Here is a 15,598-nt window from a genome sequence, read left to right as displayed (position 1 = left end):
GAAACCTCTTTCACAAGGTATTCATTTTGAATTCGCAAAGTCTCTAGGGAAATGTTAAATTCTGAACTATATCCACTATAGTATTGGTGGATGTGTGAGAAACTAAAGATTAAACTACAAAAGAAGTTAAAAAGCATTAAGTGCCAATGAGTCAGCTAGTTCTATGAGAAATGAATTAAACCAACCACTAGATTGTTCATTGATTATCACAAACAGCGAAAGTTCTCCTGCAAAGGCATGGTTTCCAGTTCATTTGGCTAATCCCTTCTGAACAAGGATCCAAGGAATGAATATTATTTATCCAATGGCAAGCGGTACAAATTAATCACACTCAAGTACCATGCTGGCAGCCAAACGCAATCTATAAAATAATTCCAGACGATCATCATAAGCCAATAACAAGAATGAATGCTGTTATCCATTCCTCCCCCCCCAAAAAAAAGCCAAGTATCAAAAGGCTTGAAATTACATCCCTCTACCCTCTTTACCGCCAACTAATCAGGAATGGTAGATTACATGAAAATATGTTTAAAGGAAGAGAAAGACAGAAAGATAGAAGATAATTATTTAAAACAGTAAGAAAAGTAAAAGCTCATATGGCCATATCATTCCCAGTCCAGACAAAATTCGTATTAAAACCCAACTGCAATGAGCACATTGCATAACATCAGCTTTACTCCCAGTTTACTTAGGTAAGTTACCACATGTCCTAATAACCTAAATGAGCTTGATACAATCTGATTCATTCTTTTTTTCCTACAAACAGTAGTAAAATGAACTCTTTTTCATGGAAAAGCAGCAAAATTCAGACAGTGACCCTCAGGCCCCAGAAGCAAGTGGTTGGCAAAGTTCCGACTTCACAAGGTGGCTAATAATACACGCGGCAGAGACAGCACAAAGGGAAAGGAGGCCAGGAAGACAAGAAATGCCCCATTCATGACGCCCCGCATCCCTGGAGCAGCCAACTTGAATGCTGTTCTTATGAGGCTGCCAGCTTTGAAAGTAAAAAAAAAGGGGGGGTGGGGGAGAAAATATGTGTAACTTCAGCAGGAAAGAAGGGAGTTCTCTGTTTGCGGTGCTCGCTAAGAGACAGAGGAAGACACTGCCAAAGAACCTTCATCTTCACGTGGAGTGGCTTTGTGTTTCTTTTTTGGCCCGAGGAGATGCAGTTTAGAAGGAGCCACATCAGCTTAACCAGAAGCCTGCTAACTGAGAAAAAGCACGGCTGGTGGGTGGAGGCGGTCCCGTGACCCCCAGGGGCCCCCTCGCATCCTCAAGGGAGACGAGAAAGTCAACACCAGGTGCGAACCCCTCCCCTGGAGGTCAGTGCTCCCTGTCTCCTGTGCCCAGCGCGCTCTCTGAAGTTCCACCAGCACCAGGATGCCTGGCGTGCTTTCCTTTCATTCAAGAGCCAGACCACTTCTATCTACCTATTCACCTCAAGGTAAAATGCATTTCGCTGCCTTCCTGAGCCAAAGAAAGAAGCTGGTGAATAAAGGAAGGAGGAGGGCAGGAGTGAGAAATACAGTTCTAACTCTTGTCGGGCTTGGAAAAGAGTATTTTCTGCTACAGTTCTGTTAACAGGTGACCTGGGATAAGAAAAAGAAACTGAAAAACTGGTAACACCGATAACAAGTACTAGCTGAGTATCTATGAGGCGCACACACACACACGTGTGTGCATATATATATATATATACACACACACAATTATATATATTATATATAATACAGCTATTAGACATAATATAGCTACGTATCATTTATATATATTATACATGAAGTGGAGTCGCTCAGTCATGTCCGACTCTTTGCGACCCCATACCACGCTACTCCATCCATGGGATTTTCCAGGCAATAGTACTGGAGTGGGCCGCCATTTCCTTCTCCAAGGATCTTCCCAACCCAGGGATCGAACCTGGGTCTCCCACATTGTAGACAGATGCTTTACCATCTGAGCCACCAGGAAAGTCCATATATTATACATAGTATATACTAATAGATGTAGATATATAATACTATAAATTATTGCATTCCACCTATACATATTTATTTATATAAAGTATCATGTTATATAGTTATACACATCATATATAATATATATACATACTTTATGTTCCTTATCTCATTTCACCTTTACCAACATCTTCTGAAGTAGAACAATCTGCAGTTGACTTACCTTTGAGGAACCAAGGCAGGGACTCCATCCTGCCTGCCTCTAAAGCTTATGCTCTCATCTCTTACTTTCTCAGTTTTCAATGTGCCTCCACACCAGGGGCAGCAGACTCTTCCATGAAGAACCAGAGAGTAAACATTCTAGGCTGTGCTGACCTTAAATTCTCTATTGCTACAACTCACCTCTACCACGGCAAGAAGAGATCAGCCAGAGAGAGCAAGTCAATGAATGCACACACCTGGTTGCAATAAACCTTTAAGTGTGGACACTGCCATTGGAACTGCAGGTGATTTTCATGTGTCACAAAACATTTTTCTTCTCCCGGTTATTTTAAGCATTTAAAAATGTGGAAGTCGTCCTAAGCCCACAGGCCATAGTTTAGCAGCCCCCCTCTACGGTATTCATAGATGACATGTCGATTCATTTCAGAGTAGGTAAAGAGGAAGAGAGAGAACCCCACGAAACATGCGGATATAGAGATGTTTAACTAAAATGAACTCAGTTCACAAACTAGCATACAACCTTGAAATTCATCTCTTTTTTTAGATCTCTGAAGCATCCTATGAATTAAGTTTGCTTCTTGGGCACAACTGCCTCTGTTATTCTGATGGGAAAAGAAGACTGAATAAAACCGGTTGAAAATTTGGTTAAGCAGGGAAAACAAAGTAGAGAGATGATGTCATTGGGCAGGGAAAACAAAGGTGACCCTGGCCAGAGATGAACAAGACATATTACATTACGAACATCTTTCCAAGTTCTCAAGGACTGGCTGACTTCCTCACTTAAGAGTGTGAAGTTAACTTACCAACCTAATCAGTGTATTTTCTCCCATGATTTTTCCAAACACAGAGTTCTGGCTAGTTGATGTGGGTAAACCTAGTCAGCTATAAACACTACCTTAGCAGTTATCAGGAAGATCAACCATGCTCTAAATTGCTCCTAAAAATATATTGTCTCTTCTGGCTTTATTTCTCCACATGGCTGGCCTGTTATATTCTGCTAGGCATTCCCAACAGAAAGTGTGAATGTAACCATGTTTTGAAGTCAAACCCGGCCTTGCCCTTGGCCTTTGGAAAGGTGGTTACCATACCGCATGCTTCCTGAAAAGTAAATGCTTGCTAGGGGATGGGGGCATTTCTAAGTGTCAGAAGCAACTCTGAGGAGAACAGAGGAAAAAAAGACTTAAAAACCAGGAGCGTCTGCCCCTTCAGTGTCTTTCTAGAACAAGGTCATATGTGAATCAGGTTAACTAACCCCTAGCATCATCAAACCTTTAACAGTAGGGGATAAAAGGGGGGAAGAATCTAAAAAAGAAAAGACATGTGTCTATGTATAACTGATTCACTGTATTGGACACCAAAAGCACAACATTGTAAATCAAACGCCAATAAAAAGTTTTAATTTAAAAAAAAATGGGAAAAGGATTTGCAAGTGAGCATGATTAAGGAATCCACCTGCCAATGCAGGAAATGTGGGTTTGATCCCTGGGATGGAAAGATCAAATGGCAAATGGGAAGATCAAGTGGGTTGGTAGAGGAGGAAATGGCAACCCATTCCAGTGTTCTTGCTTGGGAAACTCCATGGTCAGGGGAGCCCAGCAGAGTACAGACCATGGGATCACAAAGAGTTGGACACGACTGAGCAACTTAAACAACAACATGATTAAGACTACTCCTCTGACCTCAGAGACTTCAGGTACCACAAAACATTAGCCAGTAGGAAATATGGTCAATTTTTAATCTTTGTCAATCAGTTTTGAAATGTTTAGGAAAGACTATCCAAAAAAAAAAAAAATCCTTGGGACATTCCCTCCTCCTACTTGGGATTCTTTTTTTAATTTTTGCGCTTTTTTAATTTCAATCAGTAAGTCTGAACAGCAAGACAGGGACAAACATTGAGCTTTGATGGAAATAAAATGTTGCTGAAAACCTCATTCCCACTTGAGGACGAATCAAGAGTCTTCACCACAGTACAAAGAAAGAATGTAGAAAACTCCCAGCCACTGACACTGCATTATCCGCTATTCAGTTTTTTTTTCTTTTGGGGTCGCCTGTATTTCTATAGTTTTTCTCCTTCAGTTCAACCCTAACCCCAATAAAGTAAACACACACATCAAATGAACCTGAATTATTGGGAAGAGTTTGCATACTTTTAGGACAACTGGACTTACAGAAGCAATGTACTCACAGAATGATATATGTTAAGCCCCAGAACTAGCTTCAACTTTTTGAGGTTAAAAAAAAATCTTTAAACCCTACTTAATACTCACCTCTCCAAAGGAAAGAAATACTGGGCCAACGATTCTCCCTTTGTTTTGGAATATTTCAAATGATGTCCCCAAAATAGTTTAGATTCACGAGATGAGTAAATAAAGTTAATAACAAGAAGCAAAATGTTATCAAATAGCCTCTATTTAGGACAAAGGATGCCCATCTGTCTGTAGTGAAGGCTACACAAGAGCTTAAAAATAATCTGCCTTTGCCCCAGGGGACATCACTCCAGCAGGAGGGTACCTCCTCTGTGTTTGGAATGTGAGGAATGTGCGCAAGAACCCCGGACTATAGCAGTGCTGGGCGAGCCTTCTTTGAAAGCAGGCTACAATGGGGCCAGCTGCCACTCATGACCTTGATAAGCCACTGCATCCGTCATTCTGCCAGGCTCTCTCGTCGCTGAGGTGGCGGGGAGGAAGTTCTCATTTGTTGAAGCCTGACACATCCCTAATAGCATTTCCTAAGTTTTAAAAGCAGCAGAAGGCCCGGGTTGGGAAATGGTTCGAGGAGGCAATCTGGCCATCATTCCAGGTCTCCAGTGTCACTGAAAAATCCCATTGGAATGGAGCCCTTTCATGTTTTTGTTTTTGTGTCTGCAAAAGGCTTCCCAGTTTCCAGATTTCCCTGAGGCCAAGGCCACTCGCAGAAGTTCTCTCTAGCACACAGCCACTCACCTCAATGACAGCCACTTCATGCCTTAGACATCATTTTCTGCTCTGCTGAAGGGCACCTGGCCCCTATGAAGTAACACAAGGATCCCTCCATGGGCTCGGGGAGAATAAATCAACGTGGAGACAAAGTACTGGTTTCCACATTTATCTTTCAATGCTTTCTTTTCAGACTAAATTTTTAACTGGTCTTTTCAAGAGATGGATACTTTAAAAATCAATTCAAGAAGCCTGGAGACAGGAAGACACCACTGTCTTCCCATAGGTGCTTTTCAAAGTCTTTTGAATAAAGGAAGAAGCACTAGGCTGTTTTCTTCAAGCAAATAATTCATGGTTTCCGTTACAATTTATTTATTCTCACAACAACTCTATTGGAAGGTACCACGACTGTCCCCATTTCACAGGTAAGGGAACTGAAGTACAAATAGGATATTTGCCAAAGGCTACTCGGCTTGTAAGTTATGGAGCCGGGATCCGAATCAGTTCTGACGCCTGATCAATGCTCTGAACTGTTCCACTTCTGCTAAAATAAGCCTCTACAGCTAGGATGGTTTATTCTATTACTGTATAAGCACCAATCCTTTCTCCCTCCCAACATGAAAAAGAAAATATCATCTTCATGACGCTTGGTCTAACCACTACACATCCTCAGTGCCCCCGGGGACACTTGAGAGTCTGGAGATACTTGGGATTGCCATGACTGGGTAGGTGCCAGAGTGCTACTAGCATCTAGTGCGTAGAGACCAGGGATGCTGCTAAACAGCCTACAGTGTACAGGGCGGCTCCAACGACAAAGAACTATCCAGACCAAAATGCCAGTAAGGCAGAATGATCAGAAAGAACCCCCATGACACAGACCTTTCTCACACGTTCCTTCTCTTCACCCTCACTTTCAAGTCTACATGCTGCTGCTGCTGCTAAGTCGCTTCAGTCGTGTCCGACTCTGTGCGACCCCATAGACGGCAGCCCACCAGGCCCTGCCTCCCTGGGATTCTCCAGGCAAGAACACTGGAGTGGGTTGCCATTTCCTCCTCCAATGCATGACAGTGAAAAGTGAAAGTGAAGTCGCTCAGTCGTATCCGACTCTTAGCGACCCCATGGACTGCAGCCTACCAGGCTCCTCCGTCCATGGGATTTTCCAGCAAGAGTACTGGAGTGGGGTGCCACTGCCTTCTCCCCAAGTCTACATGCTATCTGCATCCAAAACTAGCTAGGAAACCATCTTTCCTAACGAGCAGTCTTTCTCTCTTGCTCTTCCCACCTACCCCCCTCATCAAAACTTATTTATGCCGGGTCACCTCTGCATTTTTACTCAGCTATTGCCATCTGTCTAACTCCTGTACAGCCTTCAAAAGCTATTTCTTTTCCGTACAGCCTGTGGGATCTGAGTTCCCAGACCAGGGATCAAACCCGAGCCTCCTGCAGTGGAAGCTTGGAGTCCTAACCACTGGACCGCCAAGGAATTCCCAACAGAAGCTATTTCAAGTGAGGTTTTGCCTGAGAAGACCAGCCCACAGTAACTATTTCCTTCCCTATAATTCGCACCTCCGGTTTAGAAGTTACAATGCACCACCAGCTCACGGGGTTAATAATCATGATCACTGCCATTGCATTCCCACCATGGGACCCAGACTTTGGCCAAACATATGATACATATTTAGGTTCACAAAAGGCAAACCTGAAGTAAAGATACTGTCCTCTGTTTTCTCCACAACTAAAACTGAAGTTCAGAGAAGTTAAGGAAGTTCAAAAGCTTCATCCTAAAGAAGAAGAGCCCAGATTCAAATCCACATCCAACTGATGGAAAAGGCTGAGCTCTCTCTGAAGAGGTCCCATCGCCAGGCTCAGGCAACCGTGTGTCTCACACACCTGCAATTCTCCCAAAATACCTGGTAGAATGTTCAAAATCCACCCACTGGAGTATTGGCCTGACGATAATGACCTCACTGGGGTTCAGCAGCCACTCCATGAATGAGGTTTCCACCACGTTTTTATTTCCCTCACACATATCTACACCCATTCTCTTTGCATTCTCCTGCTGCATATATTTTTCACAGGTTTATGGAGGTATAATTGACACACCATAAACTGCCCATATTTAAACTGTACACTTTGGAGAGTTTGACACATATACATTGTCATGAAAGCAACTCCAAAATCAAGTTAATGATCTAGCTGTCACCCTTGAAAGTTTCTTCCTGGTCCTCTGCTTTACCATCAGTCCCAGACACTCCCAGGCAACCACTCATTTATTTTTTGTCCTTGTAACTTAACTTGCATTTCCTGGAATTTTAAATGGCATCATATGGCACATACACTGTTCCCCCCGCCCCCCGGCTTCTTTCATTCAGCATAATATTTTGAGACACATCCATGTTAGTGTGTATGAATAGTTCATTCCCTCCCATTGCTGGATATTGTCCCACTGTATGACTATGTCACAGTCTCTCCATCCAGATGTTGAAGGATATTTGAGTTGTGATTAGTTGAGAGTTACTACAAATAGTTGCTGTGAACATCCATACAAGTTGCCATTCTCTCCCCCTCTCCCCCCGCCCACTTATTTATTTGGCTGCATTGGGTCTTAGCTACAAAATGCTGCCTCTTCATTGTGATGCCCGGGCTTTCTCTGGTCGCGGTGAGCAGGCTTAGTTGCCCCTTGGCATGTGGGATCTTAGTTCCCCGACCAGGAATGGAACCTGCATCCCCTATACTGGAAGGCAGATTCTTAACCACTGGGCCACCAGGAAGTCCTGCCATTCTCTTTTAAATTCATTCACATCCAGAGAAACACTTTGCCAGATCATAAAACTGTGTTAAATTTTGAACCCTCTTTCCAGCATACAGAAATGGAGATGAGAAACCAAACCATGCTCTCTTACTGAGCACATGTTGCAGAAATAGCTAGAAACATGTTCTTCCAGGAAGATGGTATGTCTTGTCATTTGGACCCATCCCTTGCTGCTGCTGCTAAGTCACTTCAGTCGTGTCTGACTCTGTGTGACCCCATAGACGGCAACCCACCATGCTCCCCGTCCCTGGGATTCTCCAGGCAAGAACACTGGAGTGGGTTGCCATTTCCTTCTCCAATGCATGAAAGTGAAAAGTGAAAGTGAAGTCGCCCAGTCGTGTCCGACCCTCAGCGACCGCATGGACTGCAGCCTACCAGGCTCCTCCGTCCATGGGATTTTCCAGGCAGGAGTATTGGAGTGGGGTGCCATTGCCTTCTCTGGGACCCATCCCTTAGCAATCATTTAACCTTATGTCACTTTCCTGATGAATAAAATCAAGGTAACATGACTTCCTTCCTAGGGCTGTTGTAAAGATTAAATGATGATGACTACATACAATCATAACCTTGTACCCAGTGTATAAGTACTCAATAAATATGGGATAAGATTACTGTTAATATGAATATCTATCGTTAAACAATGACTAAGCTTCCCCATCACGCCTTTAAACAGAAAAAGTGAAAGTTTTGGTGCCTCAGTAGTGCCTGACTCTTTGCGACCCCATGGACTGTAGCCTGCCAGGCTCCTCCATCCATAGGATTCTCCAGGCAAGAATACTGGAATGAGTTGCAATTTCGTTCTCCAGGGGATCTTCCTAACCCAGGAATTGAACCTGGGTCTCCTGCATTGCAGGCATATTCTTTACCATCTGAGCCACCACAGAATTCCTGTTATTTGTGCCAAATTCCTCTAGACTGATTTTTACCTTGAGTGATCACTCAACCACTTCGAAGGCAGACAGTAAACAAAAAGAGGATCTAACAGAGTGCTTCTCATGGTTTTGTAAACCATGTCTTCTCTGGAGGAAAGAAAAAAAAATTTAATAAAAGTCTCAGAAGTGTTGACACATTGTGCCTAAAAACACACCCAAATGGAAGCTGCTTTCCCAGGTCTAACAGGACAGAACCAGTGAGAACGTGTTGCAACCTTTGAACCTATAGCTTTCTCCGAATCTCTGAGTCACCTGATTATTCACTCAGCAGCAAGAAGGAAATGAATGGATTTAGTGAAACCCATCTAGTTCCAATGAGGGCTGTGATAAATGCTCCGTGTAACTGATTTACTTACCCCACACCTCCCCTCCCCAACTTACCCAGCCCCTAGTATCCACCGCTTGTACCAGCACATGTGCAGGCAAGTCTAAAAAGGGAGTGTTTGAAAGAGAAGCAGCTGGCCCCAGGTGAAGAAGAAACGTGTGTGATTTGAGCCTGGGTGAGCATCAGCACGTCAATCCTAAAGGAAATCAACCCTGAATATTCATTGGAAGGACTGAGGCTGAAGCTCCAATACTTTGGCCACCTGATGCCAAGAGCCGACACACTGGAAAAGACCCCAATGCTGGGAAAGATTGAAGGCAGGAGAAGAAGGGGCAACAGAGGATGAGATGGTTGGATGGCATCACCGACTCAATGGACATGAGTTTGAGCAAACTCTGGGAGATAGTAGAAGACAGAGGAGCCTGGCATGCTACAGTCCATGGGATCGCAAAGAGTCCGACATGATTGAGCAACTGAACAACAGAGCATCTACCAGGAAATTGGGAAGGGAGCCTGGAGTGGTCAGTCTGGTCCAAATAAACAGTAAGCTTTCCACAAAGAGAGGATAGGCACCTGACTCAACATCGATGGAATCAGAAAAAAAAAGAAAAAAAGAAAGAAAAAGAAAAAAAAAAAAGAAAGAAAAGCTAGGACAGGACAGATTATCAAAGAGCTCTACTAGAGAAGAGAGCCTGGAGGGGATGTCTGTGAGAGTTTCCTACCTTGCCTGGGAACAAAGCAACTGGTGGGCTTGGCAGGTGTGGTTGGAGAGCTCGGGAGGCTAACTGTGTCAGCCTGGACGAGCACACTGTTCAGATGACAAGTCAGCTATGCCTGGGACCAGAGAGCGCTGGAGGGACAACTTCTGTGGGTGCTTAATTGCTAGGTCGTGTTCAACACTTTGCGACCCCGTGGACTGTGACCCACCAGGCTCCTCTGTCCATGGGATTTCCCAGGCAAGGATACTGGAGTAGAGTGCCATTTCCTTCTCCAGAGGACCTTCCTGACTCAGGGCTGGAACCCAAGTCTGCTGCATTTGCAGGCCAATTCTTTACCACTGAGCCACCAGGAAAGCCCCAGAGGTGCAACCTAGTTTCTTCCAAATGGGGCTTGGGATCTGAAGCAAAAATATCCTCAAGGACACTCTTTTTTCTGACCACAGCACATTTGACCACAGCTACAGGATGGCTTAATGCAGACATGGCAGATAGACTAGTCTATTCCCCGAGTTTATCTCCACCCCAAAGCCCTGCCTTCTCTAAATAACCTCTGTGCTTACGCTCCCAATTTGTGCTCCCACTGCAACACCTAACCACCTCCTCCCCAGAGCATTTACCATAGTAATGAATGTATGTATTTATTTGTATAATCATTTCATGACTGTCTGTTCCCCAGCTGCAGTGTAAGCTCTGCTCACCACTAAACCTTTCAGCACTCAGCTCAATTCCTAAGGCACAGAACAGATGCTCAATAAATACATGATAAATTAATGAATGTGATGAGTCGAATTCACGACTGTTCAACTTCCATTCTTTTGTTCCGTACCTGGGCCATGACAATTAGGCAACCTTCCCACTGAGTACCTAAGAGGGCCAAGTACCCAGGTCAGTGCCTAGAACGTAGAGGAATTCACTGCTCTCTTAAAATATTCTAAAATGATCTGCACCTGAGCAAACCACTATCTGTACTCAGAATGCTTAGCTGTTTGGGGAGAATGTTCCTTGAAGATAGCACATCTCTCTACACTTCTACATCACACAACCCTCCCCTCTCCCACATATACACAGACATCAATACACACCAGAACATCTAACGTCAGAAGGAAAGATGGAGTTTGGTCATTTTCGCAGCAAGCAAAACTGATGAAAAGGCATCTACCAAATTGAAAGTAGGTGATAAGGAAAAACCTGGTTGCGGCGGGAAGAAATAAGGAGGGAAAACTGGCTGCTGTGCACTAGGTCACTTCCAAATTAACGTTCTAAGGATTGAAAGTAATTTCCCTTATCTTGTTCAGCAGTCACGCTGCCTACCAGTCAAGAAGAAGTAGCCAACTTTTCAATAAGAAGCTGAAGTATCACCTAAAAGCAGCCCACACTTTGGCAAAAACTGCCAACTTCAGCCATAAACCCACAAACATGCTTCCCTCAACTGCAAGTATGTAATTCTGTAACAACTCTGTAGTCAGACAAAGGGCAGACAAATTAGGAAGCTGGAGTTCTCATTTATCCTTGCATCTCCTCAAATGGAGAGAAAACAATTATCTCACGGAAAGGTTGAAAAGAGACTGACATCTAAGACTGTTTTGAGTTTATTTTGTGTGAGAATTTATAGAACTGAAATTTCTCTCTGAAGAGGATTATTGTATCTAATTGATACAAAATTCTTTCAACATAAGATAGTCAAAGACCCATAAAACTCTCCACTGAAAAGTTTTTTGATGTATGTGTTTATAGCAGGATACAGATTATACTGCAAACAAATTCAGATAAATAAATACATAGATAAGTGTATGGACATGGATCAGAATGAATAGAAATAGATACTGATGGATGGCAGACAAAACTATAAGGTAACAAATTTATGTGTGTTGGCCCAAAGCAAGATTGAATTCAGCTTCCTTCAACCTAACCTTCAGAGTTCCCTTCTCCCCTCCACTTCTCTATATCTCTACATTTGCTTCTCCCGGAAACCACCTCTTTCCTCCAACCCACCACACTCAAGTTTTCCAGGAAGATCAGATTAAACAATTGACCTTAATATACATAAGAGTGACTCATAAAATGCTGGAAGGATCCTCAGAAAAGCACCTCCTTTGGCCTGCCCAAAGCAGGAGTCCCTAAATCTTCTATTTCAGTTCCTTGTTTCAGAGCAAGAAGTCTTTTAAGGACAAAGGAGAGAATTCAGCAGTCCTCAGTACACACTTCTGAGGATGGAGTCATTCCTAGTCACAGGGGATGCTGATGGTACATGGGTCAACTTGGTTAGCTGGGAGCCCTAATTGGATAGAATACCCTTCCCACTATGCTCCAGTAATAGCTGGCCATATGAGGACCCTGTATAAGATTTGGAAAGCAGAAGTGAAATTCAGTCCATGATTCTCAGAGGGTCAATGGACAGATGGAAGGTGCCTGGTGGGGCCCAGCATGTCCTTGCTTATGCTCTCATATCTTTGTCTTCCCAATTAATTTGCCCTACTGAGTAACAGTGGCTACCACTAGACACTTGACTGCAGACCACAGAGGTGGCAATCACAATAATTTTTAGAGAACTCTCATGGGCTTCCTTGCTATGATCCCTTTTTAAGACCAAGTAGAACCTTCTTTAAATCCTCTGTCTCCCCCGCCACCCTTCAAGGCCTTCGCTTCTCTGATATTCAAGAAACAGCCAATTTCTATTTAAAAAAAAAAAAAAAATTCTTCATCCCATAACACTCACCATGGTTCTGCTTCTTTGTCTGAAACTTATTTGATAAATAAGATAATACAGAAACAAGACCTCAGTCCACAGCCCCTGTGCCTACTACTGATCCACTTTGAAATCAGTTATAATTTCATGCAGCTGGGACACAGGAACCAAAAACTTGTTCATTTCTATAGCCCCTCACACATGACCCATCCAAACACTAGAACCACCCTGAACCCCTGCAGCTCTTCACAAAATATCAGCCTCATCCCTGATGGCTCTCCACCAGTGCCCCAAGACGGCCAAGTTTCCAAATTTTGCAACTCAACAACTCTTGAGCAATAATGCCTAAGTGACTTCCTTCTTACCTGAAAGATAAATCTTTCTCAGATTCCACCTAGTCAACTACCCATAAATTCATTTATCAACATGCCTTAAACCAGTGGTCACAAGTTGGGTTCCTGCAAGCTGATTCTGACCCATAGGCATGTTGGTTGGGCCCCCTCGCCTCCCCGCGCCCCGACTTTTTCAAATGGTTGAACTGGTTTCAACTTTTGAAAATTGGGAGATTTCCTCTAAAATTCCACATTTCCAACTTCTCCTGAAAGACCTGATGACCTTGTCGTTTCCCCCAGCCCCACCCCCGCACCCCTTCTGCCCCAGCCCCACCCTCCTGAAGGGCAACCACCTCAGCTCCCACCCTGTACTCCACTCACAACACGTGCTAGGGCTGGGAGAACATTCGAGATTGCAGCCAGCAACCTCTGTTCTTAAGAAGCCACTACTCAAGGGCCTCACAGGCTCAAAGAGATTACCTTTATATGATGTTTGAGTTTTCCCAGTTGTTTCACCCTAGGATGTTTCTGAGTTGGTGACCTGTGGTTTTGAGGTGTCTTGGCAGATAAGGGTCATTAACATTTGAGGTTGCTAAAAATGCCTACATTTTCCAGGTCCTAATATAGCACAGCCTTCATGTCAAAGGAAAGGTGATTAACAGGTACATACCTTGTGCAGTTAAGAGGCTGTAGCAACACGTCTAAGAACAAGATGGAACACAACCCAGCTCAGCTGCTCCAGGTAAAAATCACAGCATCAGAGTCCATGAGGCACACCTGTTATTCTTCACCAAGGAGAACTACTTGATGAAAATACATCTGCTTGTTATTATCAAAAATACTGCCTGGTATCATTTTCTCTTTCTTTACATCATGAGATGAGAGGAAAAGCAGAAATGGCCACACAGTGGATGTTCTCAAGTGAACATGATCTTCAGGCAAGATGCCTGAGCCTGAAAGCAAAGATCAGCAGCAGACACACACAGAAACTCCACAAAAAGTCCGTGTCTGCAAACTGCGGCCGGACAACGGGGGTCAGTTACTTCCCTCCTCGCTGCCCTGGCTTCCTCGGCTAAAATCAGTCATTGTAAGAGCACTGTAGTGAGAGTGAAATAAACCCTGCCTGCAAAACACTTGGCAGAGGGGCTGGCACGCACATTCAATAGAGGTTCAAATTACTGTTATGTTTTATTATTGTCAACACAGACAATTCATGCCAAAATTAAAAGCACATTCAACCAAAGCTGGGAAGGGGATTCCTTGGCAGCCACGCCAGTGAAAGAGAGACATTTATAAATCAAGAGTCTATAAGCTGGGGGTTGTATGCAATGCAATTTGGAAACTGTTTGTGTTTGGTTCCGTTCAAAAGTAGGCAGCAACTACGTCTCCTAGAAAATGTGCTAATAAAATTCTCCATCTGTGTAGACTTGTGGTATGGCTCATTACACACCTAAAACCATTTCATAACCCACAAGGTTCAATACCCCAAGCTTTCTACCCAAATGTTCAAACGTAAAGTAAGATAAATTCCCCATGACGGGCTCAGTTCATCATAGGGTCAGGGGCAGGACTGACTAGGTCTCTGGAGAGTCTAAGAAGCTAAAGGAGGCACATGAGGTAAAATACTCATATGTCTAGTTGATCAGACAAATAACATTATAAGATTTTGGATTCATTTTGATATTTGGCAAAACTAATACAATTATGTAAAGTTTAAAAATAAAATTAAAAAAAATAAAATAAAAGCACAAGCTGGTTTCTAACAAAAAGTCCAATAAACTGAGTTCTTCATCTACACAGAAGATTTGGAGATCAAATATTTCCATTCTGTCTCTCTCAAGATAAATTAGGAAAAGCAAGGACATTATCCCCACTTTATAGGACAAAAAGTCTGAGTAACTAGGTAAAATGAGAAAATGCTTTGATTACATTTTAAAGTTTCAAAACTCTCAAGTATTTTTACCTTGATAATGGAAAATAACATTCCACAGGAAAATAGAGAAGAAAAAATGACTTATAATGGTTGTTGCTGTTCAGTCACTCAGTCGTGTCTCTTTTCAACCCCATGGACTACAGCACACCAGGCCTCCCTGTTCCTCACCATCTCCCAAAGTTTGCCCAAGTTCACGTCTGTTGCATCAGTGATGCTATCCAGCCTCATCCTCTGACGCCTTCTTCTCCTTCTGCCCTCAATCTTTCCCAGTATTGGGGACTCTTCCAATGAGTCCAGTGAAAAGATTCCTGAAAGTCTGTTGGACAGCAAGGAGATCAAACCGGTCAATCTTAACAGAAATCAACCCTGAGTAGTCACTGGAAGGACTGATGCTGGAGCTGAAGCTCCAGTATTTTGGTCATCTGACGCGAACAGCCGACTCATTGGAAAATGACTTATAATGGTAGAGTTTTATTTTTTTAAGAAAAAATTCATTAAAACAATAAGAAAAACAATTCTCAGGTAGCACTCATTCATTTTTAGAGGTTACTCCAATACTTTGGCCACCTGACACAAAGTGCCAACTCATTAGAAAAGACCCTGATGCTGGGAAAGGTAGAAGGCAGGAGGAGGGGACGACAGAGGATGAGATGGTTGGATGGCATCACTGACTCGATGGACAAGAGTTTGAGCAAGCTCCAGGAGACGGTAAAGGACAGGGAATGTGGTGTGCTGCAGTCCATGGGGTCACAAGAGTTGGACATGAC

General features: G+C 43.4%; 1 protein-coding gene across 1 annotated transcript in view; it reads right to left on the bottom strand.

Moving 5' to 3' along the window:
- The window catches only part of EXT1 (exostosin glycosyltransferase 1), a 313,610-nt gene that overhangs the window by 248,300 nt on the left and 49,712 nt on the right, over positions 1–15,598 (bottom strand). The gene's annotated exons all lie outside the window — the stretch shown is intronic.

The sequence above is a fragment of the Bos indicus genome, chromosome 14 (genome assembly GCF_029378745.1).
Source record: "Bos indicus isolate NIAB-ARS_2022 breed Sahiwal x Tharparkar chromosome 14, NIAB-ARS_B.indTharparkar_mat_pri_1.0, whole genome shotgun sequence".
In the NCBI taxonomy this organism is placed as follows: Eukaryota; Metazoa; Chordata; class Mammalia; order Artiodactyla; family Bovidae; genus Bos; species Bos indicus.
Note: the sequence above shows the minus strand (reverse complement) of the source record. Positions and strands in the feature narration are given on the sequence as shown.